Here is a 13642-nt window from a genome sequence, read left to right on the forward strand (position 1 = left end):
ATTACACTGTGCACACTATCATACTTAAAGTATATAGTACATTTTGTTTTGTAAGTATTTTCAATCCTTATGTATCCCACAAGACCACCACTAAACCCCCATTGTTTCCCCCTCTAGAATATAGAGCTCAGAGCCATCTCTGGGGCACATACACCAAGAAAACCAGATTCTAAAGGTAACCATACACACATTAATTTTCCCACTGGATTACCTGGAGATCTAAATCGTCTGTTGGGAATCGATTACTCCAATCTGACCATAAATCGATCACAAGTATTGATCAAACAGGACAGAAAATCTAGTTAGATCGGGGCAGGATAGGAGCGGTAGTGGATTGATAGGCCAAAGTGTAGCACTGGATCGAACAGTTCAACTGATTTTCAACAGGTTTCCAGCTGGAATCTACTGAAAATTGATGTGTTGTGTGTGCGATAGGAATCGATTCCTATCAGCGAACAATCAATCGTTTTGCCATATCTGGTGGCACACTATAAGTTTATAGCAAGCTTAACTCTTCCTTAGAGCCCATTTCCACTCGATGCGTCTTGATGCTAAAAACAGATCAGTCACAATTTTCCATAACTTTACTTATCGCAGAGCATCGTGATCATCAATGTAATCGTGGGGGTACCTCATTCCCAATTCTGCGATTTGGATTTTTCCCCAAATGCAAACTTAGTGCATGCTTACAGATCATGTTGGGCAACAGCAGTCATTGCTTTATTTCAGCTAAGCATCTTCCTCTGCTGAGCTGGGGAGGTCCTTTGGGATCACAGAAAAAAACAGCAGTGAGTTGGAGAGGGAAGAGTACACTCCCACACAGAAGTTTGCTGCAGTTGTAGTATTAGGACACTAAAGAGTTTATTTGGATGTTATTTTACATTGTATTCACCAGACAGGGAAGGGAAGGTAGATCTGTGACCAGTGGCGTAGCAATAGGAGGTGCAGAGGTAGCGACTGCATCTGGGCCCTTGGGCTAGGGGAGCCCCGGAGGGGCCCACCCCTCACACACAGTATTAGCTCTTTATTGGTCCTGTGCTGATACATACCGCCCAACTTTTTGAGATGAGAAAGAGGGACACTTAAGCCACACCCCTGCCACACCCTGATCACGCCCCGTCACACCCCTAGTCATGCATACCATAAAGATTTCATAAGAAAAATATCTTGTTTTATAATTCAAACCACACTGGTCCTTTCTATCCTGGTTCATTTTCCTTCATATTAACATTTGAAAATTAGTAATATATCAATTTAAAGGATGGGAATAAAGTTTAGAGTCAAACACATTTTTTAGTAGAGAAATATATATATTTACATAGAAAGAGGGACAAAGTCCTGAAGGAGGGACAAATGAGGAGGAAAGAGGGACAGGACTCCCAAAGAGGGGCACATTAAGAGGAAGGTGGGACAAGACTTCCAAAGAGAGACTGTCCCTCCAAAAGAGGGACAGTTGGGAGCTATGCTGATAATATTCACTTCCATAGTTGCTTTGAACAGTAGTGATCATTAACACACAGTTTCCCATCCCCTTCTTGCACCTCTGACACTGTGATTGTCCTTGATTGTTTTTGGTGTGTTGTATCAATTGTAATCTGTAGCATGCTTGGGGGGCCCAATGCTAAACTTGCTCAGGGGCCCACAGCTTCTTAGCTACGCCACTCTCTATGACACACATTACATAACAGCCTTCATGATTTATTGTTATTATTCTGTGTTAGTGCGGGCAGAGGTATGCTGGGCTCTGTAGTTCTTCTCAGCACCTTTACCTTCGAGGTCACGCCCCTCTCTCTCTCTCTATGAATCATTGGCTCCGCCCCTGACTACAAGGAAGCCGCAGCTGACACTTCCAGGGGGGGCGGATCCTCAGATGACAGCGGATTCTGGTGTAGCTCCACCCTGCCCCTGGCGTCACGTGACTCCCTGACACACACGCGCGCGGGTGCCACCCTCCCCAACTTCCGGGTCTGGCAGTGACGGGGCACTCGGGTGACGTCATCAGTGGCTGCCGCCGCCTCACTAGCAGTATCCTTCCGCCGCTGCAAAGGAGTTCCGGCCCCCGGAGTGGAGAGTGAGAGGCGCCTCCAGGCCCTCCCAGCGCGGCGGCCGTCCGGATACGTCTGACCCCCCCTCGCTGAGCCCCGGCACTGACCGCCATACCTGCCGCCCCACCCGGCACACAGGTCGGATCCCTCCGCGCAGCCGCGGTGCTGCGGCCCATACTCCGCCATTTTGGGTGTCCCGGAGCCGAGGAAGGAGCAGTAGCACCGGGCGGTGAGCGTGACAGCGGGGGGAGGGGAAATGTATGAAGGGGGGCTGTGGGGGAGGAGGTGCTGGGGTCTCCCCCTGACATCCCGTCTCTCTGCTGCAGGAGGAAGCTGTGTCGGGACTGATGTCCTCCTCCCCTCCCTCCTGGGTGGTCCCAGCATCTGTCAGTGCAGCAGGGTGACACCTGTCATGTGTGGCCTGACTGACTGATGTGTGGCGACCTCCTGTACTTACCTGTGACTTCTCACACCTACTATCTGCTGCTTATACTTACTGAAATGTGTACTTACCTATGCTGTGGTCAGCACAACCCCTGTGTGACCTATTACCCTTCCAGGAGCAAGGGACTGCGCTGCCCCTTTGGGGCTGGTAAAGTGGGCAAGGGACTGCGCTGCCCCTTTGGGGCTGGTAAAGTGGGCAAGGGGCTGCGCTGCCCCTTTGGGGCTGGTAAAGTGGGCAAGGGGCTGCGCTGCCCCTTTGGGGCTGGGAAAGTGGGCAAGGGACTGCGCTGCCTCTTCAGGGTTCGGAAAGTGGGCAAGGGACTGCGCTGCTCCTTTGTGGCTGGGAAAGTGAGCAAGGTACTGTGCTGCCCCTTTGGGGCTGGGAAAGTGAGCAAGGAAGTGCACTGCCCCTTTGGGGCTGGTAAAATGTGCAAGGGACCACGCTAACCCTTCAGGGCTGGGAAAGTGGGCGAGGGACTGTGCTGCCCCTTCAGGGCTGGGAAACTGGGCAAGGGACCGTGCTGTCCCTTTGGGGCTGGGAAAGTGGGCAAGGGACCGTGCTGCCCCCTTCTGGGTTGGTAAAGTGGCCGAGGTACCATACTGCCCCTTCAGGGCTGGGAAAGTGGGTGAGGGTCCCTGCTGCCCCTTCAGGGCTGGGAAAGTAGGTAAGGGACCCTGCTGCCCCTTCAGGGCTGGGAAAGAAGGTAAGGGACCCTGCTGCCCCTTCAGGGCTGTGAAAGTAGGTGAGGGACCGTGTTGCCCTTTCAGGGCTGGGAGAGGGAGCTAGGGCCGGTGCTGCCCCTTCAGAGCTGGGAGAAGGGGTCATGGGATTGTGCAGCCCCTTCAGAGCTGGCAGAGGGGGCAAGGGACCATGCTGCCCTTCGGGCACTTGGAAAGTGCAAGGGACTGCACTGTCCCTTTGGGGCTGGGAAAGTGGGCAAGGGACCGTGCTGCCCCTTCTGGGTTGGGAAAGTGGCCGAGGTACCATGCTGCCCCTTCAGGGCTGGGAAAGTGGGTGAGGGACCCTGCTGCCCCATCAGGGCTGGGGAAGTGGGTGAGGTACCGTGCTGCCCCTTCTGGGTTGGGAAAGTGGCCGAGGTACCGTGCTGCCCCTTCTGGGTTGGGAAAGTGGCCGAGGTACCATGCTGCCCCTTCAGGGCTGGGAAAGTGGGTGGTGGACCGTGCTGCCCTTTCAGGCTGGGAGAGGGAGCTAGGGCCAGTGCTGCTCCTTCAGGGCCGGTAGAAGGGGTCATGGGACTGTGCTGCCCCTTCAGGGCTGGGAGAAGGGGAACGAGACTGCACTGCCCTCCAGTGCTGGAAGAGGTGGCACGGGACCATGCAGTCCCTCCAGGGCTTGGAGAAGGAGCAATGGACTGTGCTGCTTCTTCAGGGCTGGTAGAGGGGGCTAGGGACCGTGCTGCCCCTTCAGGGCTGGAAGAGGGGGTAAGGGTTTACATTACTTCTCATACTCTACCTATGTACTGCTGTTATATAGACTCATATTTTTTAATTTGCCTTTAACATCTCCTTTAAAGTGAACCAGAGACGAAGCACCCTTGTGTATTTTACCATAGAAATCAGTGGGAACATTAGAGAAAACATTTACCATGCTCTCTGTTCCATCCTCACTGCTAAAAGTGTCTGTTATCTAGCTGAGATAAGAATCCCGAACTGAGCATTGAGTCTGGCTTTGCTATAATGACTCAGCTATAATGATTCCTGAGCAAAGCCAGCAGGGGGCAGGCTTGGACTTGAAGACAGCAAAGAACACAGTCTCAGCTATAATTATTCTGTAGCAAAGCCAGACCGACTGCTTAGTCGGGATTCTTATCTTAGAGGTGATAACAGGCAAATTAAACAGAGAACAATGTAACAAAGAGCAGATTAGGTGTTTACTGTCATGTTCCCACTGATTTATAAGGTAAAATACATGAGGTTGCTTCATCTCTGGTTCTCTTTAAGTATTACTTTCCTCTATTCTTACTGATAATACTGAAGCTGCTCACAGACCTGGGATAAATGTCACTTGAAGTGATCATTTAAATCAGTGTACATATATAGATGTTCTACTAGGCTCTCTGCTGAGCTGTCTGTCCTATGGAGTGGGAATCTGGGTGGATGATGGTGATGGTAGGTGATGTTCCCTGCAGGTCACAGCAGGAACTAGAGTGGGGATCATATGCATTGTATTTAGCTTGGTGGATTGCATTGGGGAGGCTCCCAGTGTTGCGCTAGGTTTTCACCTTAAATTATTACAAGCAATGATTTAGGGTACTATTCCGTTAGCCGGGCGCAACCACTAGGTTGCGTTAATTGCTATTCCCCCTCCAGACCGCCATGGATAGTAGGGAAAGATGTAACTCTGCTGCCAGTGATCGCTGGAGTTTTATTGTCACCTAGTGGTTGCGCCCGGGTAATGGAAAATAACCTGATTTAGTTTATAAAACAATCTGCTTTGGTGAAGTCAGAGAGGTTTTCTCCTGTTGTCTTCCATTCATTGAGTACTTATGCAAGAATTGGCAGGCAGATGTGAGTACAGTGATTCGTGAAGTATAGCTTTACTTATAAATTGCTTAGAGATTTTTGGATTTCCGGTCGCACATAATGAAAGTAGTCTTGTGATTGTTGTGATTGCAGTCATACTTTCTAATGCTCATCTTACAAGCTGTGGAATCGTATGTGATGTCCTGACAACTTGGGTAACTGACCCCACTGACAGAAGCAGCTCAGCTCTCATTGCATACACTTGTGGCTGCATAAACCTGACTCTGCAGGTCTTCCGTTTGTAGGGGTGTGATGGGACTAGAAGTGTCAGCATACATGCTGGTTTTAGCTCTACCCCTGGCAAACTGTGCTCCAGACATCACTGTAGACCTCGTTCAGGCATGACCTGCTATGGTCCTCAAATACAGACAGGTCTGACCTGTACTGACTTCACTCTAAATTTCATGTTAAAGGGGAACTTCAGCCTAAACAAACATACTGTCATTAAGTTACATTAGTTATGTTAATTAGAATAGATGGGTAATTTTTTACCCACTCTGTTTTAAAAGAACAGGCAAATGTTTGTGATTCATGGGGGCTGCCATCTTTGTCATGGGGGCAGCCATCTTTTTGGTTGAAAGGAGGTGACAGGGAGCATGAGACACAGTTCCAACTGTCCTGTGTCCTGATCACACCTCCCAGCTGCACACTTTAGGCTTCAAATGGCAAGTTCAAAATGAAAAAAAAAAAAAAATTGCACCAAAACAACAGAAAGAGAGCAACAACATCACAAATCTCATCATGCTTTGCACAGCATCAGGGGAAAAAAAGCCCGGGCAGTTTTCTTCTGTGCAGCTAAAAACGAGGCTTGTATAAGAGAAACAAAGTTCTGATGCTGTGAAACTGTTAAAGAAACACCAGGCCTTTTCAGTGCTGTTGAGTCGATTTTTAGTCCGGAGGTTCACTTTAACCCAAATAAGTAGATCTTGCATAAGGATGTATACAATCTTCCAAATTTGATTGACCAATTTTACCTTTCATGAAGTATGAAAGTTTACTACAGTCTGTTCATAGTGTTCAAAATGTGTTGGCCCTTATATTACATGGAAGGGGTAATTGGTCAGTGATTAACCAATGACATTGGATATGTGTATGCACCCTAAAGGTGGGTACACACATAAGATAAGTCTTTGAAAACTGAAAGATCACAGACCAATTTTACCCCCTTCCATGTACCGTAGTACGAGAGCCATACTCTACAGTCTATTCTATTGAGCTGAACTTCCCATCAGATAAAACATTTGCAAAATACTGTACACATGCAACAGATCAGTCTGCAAAAGATCAGCTCCTGCAAATTGCTTTCATAGTGTATATCTGCAGATCTCATACACGCCTTGTTTAATGGACATTCATCTGCAGATTAGACAATTATCTGCAGAGCTGAAGATCCATCCTCGTGGATCTGATCTGCAGATGAATGTCTGTTAAACAAGGTGTGTATGAGATCTGCAGATATCATAGACTATGAATGCAATGTGCAGGAACGGATTTTTTGCAGGAACTGATCTTTTGAAGATACTGATCTTTTGCATCTTTGTGCACAGCATCTTGCAAAGATTTTTATCTGATGGGGAGTTCAGCTCAATAGACTACACTGTGTAGGTATGGCTCTCATACTACATGGAAGGGGGTAAAATTGGTCTCTGATCGTTCATTTTCCAAAGACTTTTATCTGATGTGTGTACCAGCTTCAGGGCCTAGGCACACTCACAAAACGCTTGGCATCTGGATTGCTCTCTGTAGTTGATCTGACCTTATTCAACTTTTCTGAAAAGGACAATTCTGCCTTGTGCACAAAATGCATGCAGCAGCGAATTAGTGCACCTAGTAGACAGTGCTGTCTGTCTGACGTCCCAGCGTATCGCACACTGATGCATGTTACTGAAATCTGCCTACAGCTGCATCTGTGGCTGGTTCCCTGTATTAAAATCAGGCCTTCTTGTGCTTCAGCTGCCCAATATCTGCCTGCTTTTCCTAGTAGTGGAAGTCCCGAGCATGCAATATTGCATCCTTGCTGGCACAGATATCGTCTATCTGTCTAAAGACAGTGGAGCTCCGTGCATCGGCCAGGAGCTTTTTCCATTGGCTTCTGACATCTTGATCACTGTGAGCTAATGACAGTGATCAGGAAGTGAGAAGAAAAAAAAAACCTCTCATCCTTAAAGCAGCAGGGACAGCCATACTACACCAGGAAAAATAAAACGCATACGTAGATAATTACTTGTTCAAATTACATAACAGATGTATTGTACTGTCCACGTTTTTGATTTAAGTGAATTTTATATAGTAAATAAAGAGAATTCTGCTCCTGGCATTTGCCATCTTGATTTCCTCTGAAGCCAATCCTGATGTAATTTCCTCCCTTATTTTTTTCCCCTCCTAGGAACTGCACTGTCATAGCTATCTTGCTTTGTAATCACATGAGCACAGCATAGAACATATTTCAGCAGCCCACTGAACTGCCCTCCGCCCATCAATGAGGAGCAGGCATGTGGGAAGCTTCCTTCTTGTTGGCAATGGCAAAAATAGAGCCAGGGTGAGTGAGCAAGGGCCCATTCACACTTGCAAAACGCTAGCGCTTTTGCTAGTGTTTCGCTCTGGTGATTAACACAACAAAAAATCGCCATTCACACTTGGCGGGTTTTTCTTTTTTTTTTGTGCAATCGCGTTTAGCGCTTCTACAGCACTTAATGCGATCGCCGGGAAATTGCCTGAAAATGGTGCAGGATACAAATTTGCGTTTGGCGATTTGCGTTAATCGCTGGTGATTAGCGCAAATCGCCCAAGTGAGAATGGGCCCATAGGGTATTATGGCACTAGAGCTTTAAAAAGCGCTAGGGCTTGAAAGGTTTGCCGAAATCACCGGCAAAACGCTCAGATGTGAACGGGGCCTTAAGATTTATTACAGTAGAAACGTTTCTGAATAGATTGGAGTGCTTGCAGTGCCGGGTTAGGTTGCAGGCTGCATATTAAACACAGAGCAGTGGGTAAATGGAAGTTGATTTTTGTGGTTGTCAATCCATCTTGAAAGGGGCCAGAGGCTGCAGTCTGCAAGAAGTTAAACAATGCAAAATGTCTGGCTGTCCTGCTGGCTCTGTGTCTAATACTGAAAAGACCCTGAAAAAGCATGATCAGATTTTCGGACCTAATCAGCTGCATGCTTGTTTTGTTTTTGTGTAGAAAGGCAAAGATGGTCCGCACTTGTCCACTTATTGCTATGAGTTTATTAAGGACAACTGATGTGAGAGGTATATGGAGGCTGCCATATTTATTTCGTTTTAAAGAGACTCCGTAACAAAAAATTGCATCCTGTTTTTTATCATCCTACAAGTTCTAAAAGCTATTCTAAGGTGTTCTGGCTTACTGCAGCACTTTGTACTATCACAGTCTCTGTAATAAATCAATGTATCTTTCCCTTGTCAGACTTGTCAGCCTGTGTCTGGAAGGCTGCCAAGTTCTTCAGTGTTGTGGTTCTGCTATGCACTCCCCCCTCAGGGGGGAAAGAAACACACAAGTGATCTCTTGAGATTCAAAAGGAATGCTGTATACAGCCTGCTTGTGTATGGATGTATTTTCTATGTGTGGACATGCTGTACATCAACCTACTTCTGTTTTGGTGGCCATTTTGTTTGTTTATAAACAAACTTTTTAAAACTGTTTTTAACCACTTTTAATGCGGCGGGGAGCGGTGAAATTGTGACAGAGGGTAATAGGAGATGTCCCCTAACGCACTGGTATGTTTACTTTTGAGCGATTTTAACAATACAGATTCTCTTTAAGCAATACCAGTTGCCTGGCTGTCCTGCTGATCCTCTGCCTCACATACTTTTAGCCATAGCCCCTGAACAAGCATGCAGCAGATCAGGTGTTCCTGCCATTATTGTCAGATCTGACAAGATTAGCTGCATGCTTGTTTTTGTTGTTGTTCGGACACTACAGCAGCCAAATAGACCAGCAGGGCTGCCAGACAACTAGTGTTGCTTAAAAGGAAATGCATACGGCTGCCTCCATATTCTTCTCACTTCAGCGTATCCAGCAACACAGACACTTGTGTGATTCAGACACTACTGCAACTAAAGAGATCAGCAGGGCTGCCAGGCAACTGGTATTGGTTAAAGGGAAATCAATATGGCAGCTTCCATATCATCCTCCCTTCAGGTTCCCTTTAAGATGAAAATCACCTGACGGGAGTCGGGAGTTTTTTTTTGCTATCCCACAGCCCCCCTCCTCCAAATGACGACATGAAGAGGTCAGTAAGGCCTCTTTCACACTACATGCCCTGTATGTTGTGAGACATCAATGGTGGCTTTCAGACTTGTGCATCTGGGTGCGCTGCCCTGTGTTTTAGTTTATATTTAGTGACCAACTCTGCTGAGTATAATTGGTTTAAATGTAATTGTTGCCAACTATACACAGGGATAATCAGTACTGAAAAACTGCTCAGGATACGTTTTATTTAACCTAAATACTTGCCTAAGTCCTTTCACAGATACAGGTAACCCAACCACCAAACCCCCTTCCCAACAATATAAATATCTAAGGCTAGGTTCACAGTGGGACGATGCGTTGTAAAGTTGTAATGCAACATTACATTGCAACAGAAAAGTGGTAACGCAGATTAACGCTGCGTCACCGTCGCATACAATAAGTACAGCGAAGCATAAAGGTAACGAAAAGTATGCTTACCTGGTAATGCACTGCAGCAGTGTTAACATAACGCAACAATGCAACGCTAGCTGCACACTGTGAATGTCACATAGACTTCTTGTTATATATACAGGTACATGTGTAGTATTGATCAGAAAATAATTTTCAAGAGGTTACAATACTAATTACACTCACTATTCAGCCATCCCATTAAAACCACTGACAGGTGGAGGGAATACTATGGATGGCCAATAAGATAATCCTGGCATGCATGCAGATTTCATGCAGAGTGTATGCAGCATGTGACTGTGCCCCTCAGATGCACTATGTATTTAGATTGGCCTGAATTAATAGCATCTCATTGACCATCCCCTCTATTACAATGGCACTTGTTAAAGGAAACATCAGCCAAATTACATGAAAGCCGATTTACTTACCTGGGGTTTTCTCCAGCCCCTTGATAGCTCCGCTCTCCGACGCCAGCCCGGGGTCCCCACACGGTGCAGAGGACGACCTCGAGGTCATCCTTACTGTGCCTGCGTGAAGCGCCGCCGTCAGTCAAGCCCACGTTGTATGCGGCGTACTGCGCAGTAAGTACTCTGCACTGTGTGGGGACCCTGGGCTGGTGGCGGACCCCAGGCTGGCGGCGGAGATCGGAGCAGCCAAGGGGCTGGAGAAATCCCCAGGTAAGTAAATTGGCTTTTATGTAATTTGGCTGATAATTTCTTTAAGACAGTGTTTCTCAAACTGAGGTCCGTGGACCCCTGGGGGTACATCGGCAGCTGTCGGGGTCCCCCAGGGGCCACAGACAAAATAGCGGATCTCGCCCCCGGTAGAGAAGTGTCAGGCAGGGGAGGCAGTGTCGGTGGGGCACAGCAACTTGCTTATCACCGTTCCCGCGTAGACTCCTGTCGCCGGGCTCTCCTCCTGTCCGGCCGCCTCGCATCCCGTCACCATGGTTACCCGGCAGCCTCTCATGACGTCAGAGTTGCTGCCAGAAGTAACCATAGCGGTAAGACCGGGGGAGAGGAGTCTGCGTGGGAATGGGGCTACGTAAGAATATACTGGGGCACTACCTGGCTATACTGGAGCACCTGTAGCTCGCTAACTACACTGGGGCACCACCTGCACCAGACTAATCTATTCTGGGGTGCCACCGGCACCTGGCTAATCTATTCTGGGGCGCCACCGGCACCTGGCTAATCTATTCTAGCGCACCTATAGCTTGCTACCTACTCTGGGGCACTACCTGTACCTGGCTATCTATACTGGAGCACTTATAGCTCTCTGCCTGCACTATGGCCTCTGTACCTGGCTACCAATACTGGGGCACATATAGCTCACTATATATACTGGGGGCACTTGTACCTTGCTAACCTATACTGTGGGCACCTATGGCTGGATACCTATACTAGGGGCACCTATGCCTTCTGGGGAACCTATACCTGAATACCTATATGGGGGGCACATATACCTAGCTAGGGAAGAGGGTCTAGAGGTAACACAGGGGGACCTAGAAGGGGACAAAAGAGGCACAGAGGGGAAAAGACGGGGAGAAAATAGGCACAGTGGGAACAGAAGTGACACGGGGTCAAAAGAGGCACAGGGAGAACAGAGATAATACGAGGAGATGAGGTGACAGAGGGAGATAAATGAGGCACAAACTAAGGTGACACAGAGGGGGACAAAAGAGAATGGATTCGGGTTAAAAATGGTCACGATCATTATCTCATTTGTTAACCAGGAACTACCTTTATTTCGCTAGTATTTGGCTCCACCCACATCATGTAATGGCCGCGTCCACTGCGTGCCGGTCTTTTTCGGTAGGAGGTAAATTTGTTTAGAAATGACACAAAGGGGAACACGTGCTAAAATGGCTGAGAACCACTGCTTTAAAGAGAACCCGAGGTGGGTTTGAAGAATATTATCTGCATACAGAGGCTGGATCTGCCTATACAGCCCAGCCTCTGTTGCTATCCCAAACCCCCCTAAGGTCCCCCTGCACTCTGCAATCCCTCATAAATCACAGCCACGCTGCTGACAAACAGCTTGTCAGAGCTGGCTGTGTTTATCTCTATAGTGTCAGTCTGCTGCTCTCCCCGCCTCCTGCAGAACTCCAGTCCCCGCCTGCATCCCTTCCCTCCCTGCTGATTGGAGGGAAGGGACAGGGGCAGCTACCGGAGCTATGTAGGAGGCGGGGGAGCAGCTGAGACTGACACTACAGATGTAAACACAGCCTCACAGCATGACTGTGATTTATGAGGGATTGCAGAGTGCAGGTGGACCTTAGGGGGCTTTGGGATAGCAACAGAGGCTGGGCTGTATAGGCAGATCCAGCCTCTGTATGCAGATAACATTCTTTAAACACACCTCGGGTTCTCTTTAAGGGGTATATTAGGCAGCAAGTGAAGAGCCAGTTATCTGTTGAAAGCAAGACAAATGGGCAAGGATCTGAGTGACTTGTGGGGTGTTGTGGGAGTGCAGTGATTAGTAGTTGCTAAAAATGGCCCAACCAGAGAGGTTGGTTGGGTGATGTGTGCCCAAGGCTCACTGATGTGCTGCTGGGAGTGGCTATGAGAGAGAGCTACCGAATCACCCCGTGCCTTGCAGCTTGCTGTCTAACTGCAGACCAGTCAGAGTGCTGGTGCTGACTACTGTTCAAAGTCCCTACAGTGGCATGTGAGGGTCAGAACTTGTCCATGGACCAATGGAGGGTGAGCTGCTCTGATGAATCCCATTTTCTTTTACATCGTGTAGATGTTACTTTGACTCCTCCTACCTGCCTGAAGATTGTTTCAGACCATATACACCCTTAAAGAGGAGCTGTTAGGTATAGGGTCTCAGAGAAAATAAACACATATATCAGTAGCTAAAGATTGGCTGTACTTACATTACATATGCATTTCACTGCCCATGTTTGTACTTCACATAATTTTTATATAGTATTTGCAGAGAATGATGCTCATGGCAGGTTCCATGTTTGTCTGTCTCCTATGAAGCCAAATGTGTAGTCATGTCCTGCCTGCTTCCTGATGATTTCACTCTCACAAACGCTGGTAATGAATAACTCTACTGTGCAGTGAATATTAATTAGCCATGTGGCTAGGAACAATAGCGGACTCCTGCAGTGTACTCTGCCCCAGATTTATTAGTGCTGTGAGCTAGACTGTTACATGCTGTTGAAACTTGAGCCTCACTAGCAGCCAGGGGAGGGCCCCAGAATGCTTTGCAGTATCTGTTATTCGGCTTGCGTCCTCCTTAGGAGCCTGGGAATACGGAGCCTTGCTGTCAGCAAACATCTAAAGTAAGAGAGATTTTTAACTGCAGTATTGCCTTTTTGGCTTCCTTCTAAACTGTTTAACACAGGAGAATAGAAGTTTAAATTAGCTTTTGCAGCCTGACAGTTACTCTTTAATGGCAATATTATTTCTTACAGCAAAAGACTTGGGCCTCCTTCATATGAGCTGCTTAAAGGATACCCAAGGTGACATGAGATAGACATGTGTATATATAGTGTCTAGCACACAAATAACTAGGCTGTGTTCCTTTTTTTTTTTCTTTCTCTGCCTTAGAGTTAAACATCAGGTATGTAAGTGGCAGTTCCTGCCTGAGTCAGGAATGGGTCAGACTACAGTGTGACCCTCACTGATAAGAAATTCCAACTATAAAACACTTTCTTAGCAGAAAATGGCTTCTGAGAGCAGGAAAGAGCTAAAAAGGTTCAATAGTTCATAGATTTTTAGCTCTAGCATACTTCAATGAATGTGTCATTGAGCAAAAGCAATAAAACTGTAAAAACTTAAAGTAGATTTAAATATAAAATAAAACGTTGGAATATCTTAAGTCATTTTTAGAGGATAGATACAATTGTTTGTTTCATTAGTTTATTTTCACCTTGCGTGTCCTTTAAGGTGGTGAATTCACTGCCTGTTGCACTGGCTGGGCACTTGTTAGTGCTG

At 47.2% G+C, this 13642-nt stretch overlaps 1 protein-coding gene across 1 annotated transcript in view; it reads left to right on the forward strand.

Moving 5' to 3' along the window:
- Window positions 1-1988: 1988 nt before the first annotated feature.
- The window catches only part of AP1G1 (adaptor related protein complex 1 subunit gamma 1), a 116761-nt gene continuing 105107 nt past the window's right edge, over window positions 1989-13642 (forward strand). Inside the window, exon 1 of the mRNA XM_068260131.1 lies at window positions 1989-2274. The gene's annotated coding sequence lies outside the window, so the exon portion shown is untranslated. The remainder of the gene's footprint in view (window positions 2275-13642) is intronic.

The sequence above is a fragment of the Hyperolius riggenbachi genome, chromosome 11 (genome assembly GCF_040937935.1).
Source record: "Hyperolius riggenbachi isolate aHypRig1 chromosome 11, aHypRig1.pri, whole genome shotgun sequence".
Classification (NCBI taxonomy): domain Eukaryota; kingdom Metazoa; phylum Chordata; class Amphibia; order Anura; family Hyperoliidae; genus Hyperolius; species Hyperolius riggenbachi.